Here is a 7,422-nt window from a genome sequence, read left to right on the forward strand (position 1 = left end):
TCTTATACTTTCGACTTTCGGAATTTGGGTTGCCCTCGTTCCCATGAACAGGGTGTCAATAGGTCGATTCGATGCGATCTTTAGGCTATGTTTGGTAGCCAGGAGAAGAAAAGAAAAAAGAATGTAGAAAAGAAAGGAAAAGAAAAGAGAAGAGAATAAAATAAAATAAAATAAAATAAAAGAAATTGTGAGAAAATAAAAAAAGTATATATGTTGGATTATCAAGAAAATAAAAAAAAATCAAAAATTTTTGAATTTTAGGAGATAGATAGACACATAAGAAATTATTGTGTAATCATTCATTTTTATCTTATTATGTTTTCACATTTTTTCATGTTTTCTTATGTTTTTTGCAAGAAAATTTTTTGAGAAGTAAAAGAAAGTTCCACAATTCCCAAGAGAAATTTTGACTTTGAAAAGGAGAATTTTCTCTTAGGTGAAGACATAACAAGTGCAAAGAAAAATTCATAACCTAAGGAAAAAAATACAAAAAGTGTATTTTTTTCCTTTTCTTTTCTTTTCTTCTCTTGGCTACCAAACATAGCCCTAGTTCTTTACCAAACAAAGAAAAAAGTTCGCTTCAATGCGATTTTGATCGAGCTGAATCGGTTTAGATCTGGTATTCCAAATTGCTAATGAAATTTTTATTCCAACCCGGTTTGAGTTGGTTTTTTATCGATCATCTTGCTATCAGTTTGTAATTAGGTTATTATCGGATTTGAATCAGCCTCATATTTCAGGTTTGCATGTATATGTAAGGAAATTAATTGGAAAATACTGTCTTTTAGGGTTTTTCGACTTCTTATCAGGTTGTCAAGTCTCTTCTTTATTTTTCTTTATTTTCGAAATTATTCTGACTTTCAGTCTGGATCGGCCCTATTTGATTCAAGATGATTTGATCGATCCAGATGAATCAAGATGAACTTTGACATCCTTATCTCGACCCCTTTGCATATAGTTTGATAAATTTTCCTTCAAATTTTAGTATGATTGATAAAAGGTAGAAAATTTATGGCCATAATTATCTCCATCCCCCAAGTACGAAGTTGGTGGTGTCCTATTTGTTTCCAAAAAAAAACGATTGATACCTCTACTTCTCTTGTTAGTACTCAAAAATAATTTGGACAAGAACACCTAGGGTTAAGAACTAATCACATGAAAGGATCCTCCATTGTTGATATGATTGAAATCCTATTTAACCAAGTCCAATTTCATCAAATTTGAAACAACGGTTTTCCTTTCCACCTTTGTCATAACATTTTATCCTATTTGGATAGCCTGGAATACTTGTATCAAGTAGGGTAAAACTTTAACCCTATAACTATTTTAACAAATGTCAACAAATGGATTGATGACCCTAAACTGTTTCAATTAGCCTAATCAGGTGAACCCCCACCTGAAAACATTGATTCTTTCTATTGGTCATATTACCAATGGCTCATTACTAAGGATGATTGTATAATAGACTGTGATGGCAGTTTTGAAAATGTGACTTGCAAAGCAAGATTGACCTCAACATGTGTAACTATGCATCATTATCTTATACTTATGCAAATAGCGCACATGAGTCAGAGGTTTGAGGAGTTATCAAAGGATTGTCTGGGGCAAGGTGTTTAGGAATGGTGTAACCGTATAAGGTATCGTGTTGATTGATTGTGAAGATCCATCAACATGTTGCAGTGAGGATGAGAAGAATGACCTTAGGATCCTTTTCCATTTATTTGTTAGATATTCAAGACATGGTTAGATATTTAAAAATTATCAAGCAGCCTAGGCAAATGGTTGAAGTAGGGCATATGCTAGCCCACAAGGCTAGGAAGGACCATACTCTATGTAATGTAATCGACAATATTCCTTTTGAGCGTTTATAATGCAATTTTATTTTATTATTATCAAAATTGAAGAAAAACATGGTGTCCTTAGGAGCCCATGAGCCCATGAGCCCATGAGCCCATGAGCCCATCTAATGATATTGAAGATATGGATGGAATCCCTGGAAACTACACTTGATTGGGAATGAGATGCGCAAGAGTTGTATTTATTTTTTATTTTATTTTTTAGAGGGTTCACTGAAAGGCAACATGGCCCATATGCGAACGCGGGGGCCAATGTAAGTAGGCACAAAACCGAAAACAAAGGCGGAATTTCTTCCTTAAATGAGGCTGGGGGTGGGGGTAGAGGTAGGGGAAGGGGGGAAAGGGTTTCCTACGTTGCCAATGTGGGGGGGAATATGCATGCCACACCAATGTCTGCTTGTAAAGGTATTGTTCACGTTGGGCCCACATATTTAAAGAAAGAGATAGATAATAATAAAAAAACTATTGGAGAGGGAAATCAGACTCTAAGAGTGCGAGGATGGTTTCCCCTTTCGCTCCTATGTCTTTTTTTTTTTTTCTTTTTTTAATAGAGCCCCTCCTATGTTTGTTTGCAAGAGGAATCAAAGGAAAGGAAAGCGAAATTTTCATATTTAAAAAAGAAATGTATATAATCATTATCCCATGTGATTATAATATTAACTTCAAATTATTTCATATTTAATTATAAAATTTCAGTTCACTTCACATCCAAAAATCCTTTGCTATAATATGTGAAATAAAAATTACATGTAAAATGTATCATTATTAAATATGATTAAAAAAATTAAGTAGTGTATACAACCACATGGGATAATGATTATAAATATTTATTTTTCAAGTATAAAAATTTCACTTTCCTTCCCCTTAAAGTCCCTTCCAACCAAAGAGCCCATGATTACTTGGCCATGTAGGAAAATAAAATTTTTAAAATATGAATGGACTCTTTAGTTGGCCATGGTAATTAGTAAGGGTGCTAGTTTCAGGCCCAACACAACTAGCTAGATCGATTAAAGAAAGGTATGGCTTGGCCTAATCATTAAAATGTCGGGCTTGAGATTGGCCTGTTTAGTAATCGGACGTTCCTAGTGCAAGCACCTAGCCCATTGGGCATCTAACCAGATCAACCAAATATGAGTCCGACCTAAACCGGCTCTTTTAAGCCTGATCCCATTAGTTCTTGTTGAAATTCCCAATTTCCCCACAATACCCATAAACTAAAGACTTCTTTAAGAAATAAAATGCCAAAATAGTTCTTATATCAATTTTGATGGCTCCGAGAAGTCTCTTGAACTAAAAGATGGAATTATAATTTTAGTCATGAAGTTTAGACAGTTATATATTGATAAGCCATCAAATTTATTCTTTTTTTTTGGTAAAGGATCAGTTTATTGAAAAGGAAACCGATTATAAGTCGTGGTATCCACTTCGCAGAGCTTGATTAACCAGGGAGTGGATTGAGGCTAGAAAGTCCTACATTGGACGAACTTGCCTCTCCTAGCAAGGGTATCGGCGACCCCATTAACAACCCTTGGAATGTGAGTGAAGTAGCACTCAATAGGTGAGGAACATATCAGCTTGATGTCCTCAATTACAGTAATCACCTCCAGAGGAGCCAACTTTGAAGAGGAAGAGAGGATGTTGATAACTTCAAGATTATCTGATTCAACATAGAAGCGAAAGTAACCTTTAGAAATTGCACAAAGGATGGCGGAGTGGATAGCCTCTGCTTCACCAACTAGGCTTGAGGACATAGAGGATGATTATGAGGTAGCCAACATAAGAGTACCATGATGATCTCGAATGACATAGCCAATTCCCCCAAATTCCTCGCCTTTGCGAAAGGCAACATCTGAATTAATTTTAACAAAATCTTGTAGGGGGTGGGGGACCAGGAATGTTGAGGAGAAGTGCTATCCACGAAATGTTGGCCGATATATACTGTTGTGGATGGACTGCTGATGTTACAGAATTCATGGAAAAATCCTTCTGCCATTTGAATAACCTCTTGAGGAGACCTTCCATCCTTCTTAAAGATAAGCCCATTCTTGGCTAACCACAATGACCAACAAATAAATGAGCATAAATTGAAACTTCTTCTTACCCCAATTTTATCATGGTTGCTAAGGTCTGTCCAATGTTGTATCAATGAGTGGATAAGGATGGTGTCATCAGCTGAAACTTTATAAGAAAGTACTGACCCAAACCATACGGCGTTGGAGAATGGACAATGAAGGATGATGTCGTCAATAGTCTCAACATCAACTCCGCATCAAGGACAAGAGGGATCAAGGGGCACCTGTCTGCTCCTGAGGTTCTCAGCTGTAGCTAAGCCATTAGAACACATCCGCCACATAAAAGGACCTTATCTCTGGAAGAGTGCGACACTTCCACATAAAATTCCACATGTCTCTCTGGATACATCTCCTTATAGAGCTGCGAGATGAAGAGGGTTTTTGAGCTTCTTGTTCATCAAGGTGATCAGTGAGCATGTGATATGCAGATTTGACAGAGAAATCTCCATTCTTTGAGGCTCCCCACACTTGACGGTCAGTTCTTGGAGCAATTCCCAGCTTGATTTTTTGGATCTCTTTAATATTAGTTGGGTGAAACCACTGTTGAAGCACATTTGATTTCCAACATCGGTTTTCCAAGTCTATAATATCAGAGACCCAGGTGAGAGGGCAATGTGGAAGTGCATCATGACTTAGTTTAAAATGCGGTAGATAAGGAATCCATTGGTTGTCCCATATTCTCACTTGGTCCCCAGTTCCGACTAAGCCTTGCATAAGAACTGATCTACCATATATGATGCTTCTCCAAGCCCATGATGGTCTGTATCCAACCCTAGCTGAGATGAAGTCAGTCTTATGGAAGTAAATAGCTTTTAATTGCTTTTCCCACAAAAAAAGGGGATCTGACCACAGTCTCCAAGCCACCTTAGCAAGAAGAGCTTGGTTTTGAAGCTTTGGGTGCTTAAGGCCCAACCCCCCTCTAGATTTGGACTTGCACAACTTATTCCATGATATCCATTGAATTTTATTATCATTCTCCGACTGCCCCCAAAAGAAACTTGCAGATGCTTTCTTAACAAACTCATGGTGAGATTGAGGAAGCTTAAAATGAGAGGCAGCATATCCAGAGAGAGAAAATGCCACAGACTTTAGCATGATCTCTTTTCCGGCATGCATGAGCAATTTTTCTTTCCAGCCTTGAATTCTTTTGCATTGTTTTATCATTGATCTCCTTGCAAATAATGGATTTATTAGCTCCAAACTCTAAGGGAAGACCAAGATATTTTTGAGGTCCTCCCCCATACTTGTTATGAAGAATACGAGAGCACCATCTCCTAATGTGGGGCTAGTGTAGGCTGAAGGTGAGAATTTACCTTTGTCGGTTTGTAGCTTGCCCACTTGCCTTGCAATAGATATCAAGGCACCCTTTAAGGTTGTGGACTAGTTGGAGCTGAATTTCTGAAAAGAGAACACAATCATCGGCAAATGGTAAATGGGAGATAAGCGGGGCTCTATTTATGACTTTCACTCCCTTGATCATGTCACTTGAGACAGCAGTAGCAAGGATGGAGCATAAAGCTTGGGAACACAGTGAGAAGATGGCCGATGAGCATGGATCGCCTTGCTGAGTGCCTCTTGTTGGGGAAATGGCTCTACATATAACCCCATTGATAAGAAGATTGAAGCTAACCGATCTAATTCTAGACATTATCATTTGCACCCAAAAGTCACAAAATCCCAGCCGAAGAACCACCTGCTCTATAAAATCTAATTCGAGCCGGTGATAGGCTTTCTTGATGTCAAGTTTCATGGTCAAGCCATTCAATTTATTCACAAGTGAATCGTTAAAGGTTAATTGTAATTTTATTTTTTAAAGGTTAGCTATAATTAAATGTAGAAATGATATAATTTATGGGCCTAATTTTACTAGTATCCCCCTTTCAGCAGAGAGGACATGTTTAGAGGCCGATTAAAGCATGTTTAAAGTTAAATAGGGGTAATAGCCCCGATAAGGCCCAATTATAGCCCAAGACTAAACAATTGAATGATGATCGTACCGTGCTTGCCCAAGCTAATCCCAATTAGCTAAATGGGCGATCAAGTGAAGCCATTGAAATTGCTCAAGCTCGGGTAGGCCCGACTAACAACCCCTAGTAATAAGTATGGTATGATTCCATTCAACACGCACATAAGTACTAACACTCTTTTCATGCCCTTCCCTGATTATGGCTTTTTCACACACACACACACAGAGAGAGAGAGAGAGAGAGAGAGATTTTTTTTGGTAAAAAAAAAGGGTGCTCCATGGTAGTGATCATAGCCCCAGGACAAGCCCTCGTATGGTAAGCAGCGCTTCCGCAGGGCCAATGGGCAATAGTGGGCATGCCAAGACTCGAACCCACAACCAACCGACTTGAGTGGTGATGGGTTAAGGGCTATTGGACCCATATGAATGTGAACCAAAAATCTAACTAGATCTACTTTTACCACTCTCATTATATATTTATTTACTTCTAACATTATCCTTTTTTTTTACCTAAATAGCTTATTTGGCACTTTTATAATATCTTGCTACTTCATTTTGATACATAGGAATCAAGTTACTTATGCACAGGTAAAACCTAATTCTTATTTTATTTTGAATAATGTAAAGTATTGGATTGCCCAATCTCATCCATCTATATGGCAACAGGTGACTCTCAAAGACTCTGTCTCTTTAAATACAATGATAAGGCCACCCCAATTTTGCATTTCCTTTACAAATTCTACTATATTAATTTTGCATAGGTGTTGTTGAACCTACTCATAATATACCAGGATGGGCTAGTGGTGTTATTTTTCAGAGAAAATTTGCCTCAATTTATGCAGAATAAATGATGACAAGAAAAAGTATTGAAGCCGTCACCCGAGGCCTTCTTTATGGGATGAAGCAGGCAAGAATGGACGAATGGTGAGTAGAAAAAATTTGAAGTGGCTCAAAAGATTTACACAAACTTCTTTCAAATGACAACTCGTGGCTTGGAGCACTATTCCCTTGTTTTTCTTATGTCTATAACTTTCATTTTTTTCACCACACTTTTATCTCATGCCCAGTAACGATTTGATCCTTTTAATGAATAGCATAGCTGTTATGGTTTTTTCTTGATATACTTAGTTGTTGTAATTAATGATGTTTTCTTCATTCTAAAAAAAGAAGCTCTTGTTGGGTTTAACCGTTTAGATGGCTTTAACTTTAATATATTCTAAAAAAGGAGCCTTTGGACCAAAGAAATCGAAATTCTATGTTACTGTTATTTAATGTAAGAAGTCCAAAAAATAAATATTGCAGGAAATTGGCTCCAATCCACCACACAACTGATCAATGGAATTAGCGGGAGCCGGGGACGACCGGAGAGGCAACAAGCAGGGGATGTGGTAGGGTTAATGAGAGCATGATGGGGCTGGTTGTAGGGGAGAGTGACAGTGAGAGTGAGAGTGAGAGTGAGAGTGAGAGTGAGAGTGTGATGGGGTGTTGCAGGTGGGGGTGAGACTGTGAGGAGGATGGTGCAGCCTTG

This window comes from Macadamia integrifolia, unplaced genomic scaffold (genome assembly GCF_013358625.1).
Source record: "Macadamia integrifolia cultivar HAES 741 unplaced genomic scaffold, SCU_Mint_v3 scaffold1515, whole genome shotgun sequence".
NCBI lineage: Eukaryota > Viridiplantae > Streptophyta > Magnoliopsida > Proteales > Proteaceae > Macadamia > Macadamia integrifolia.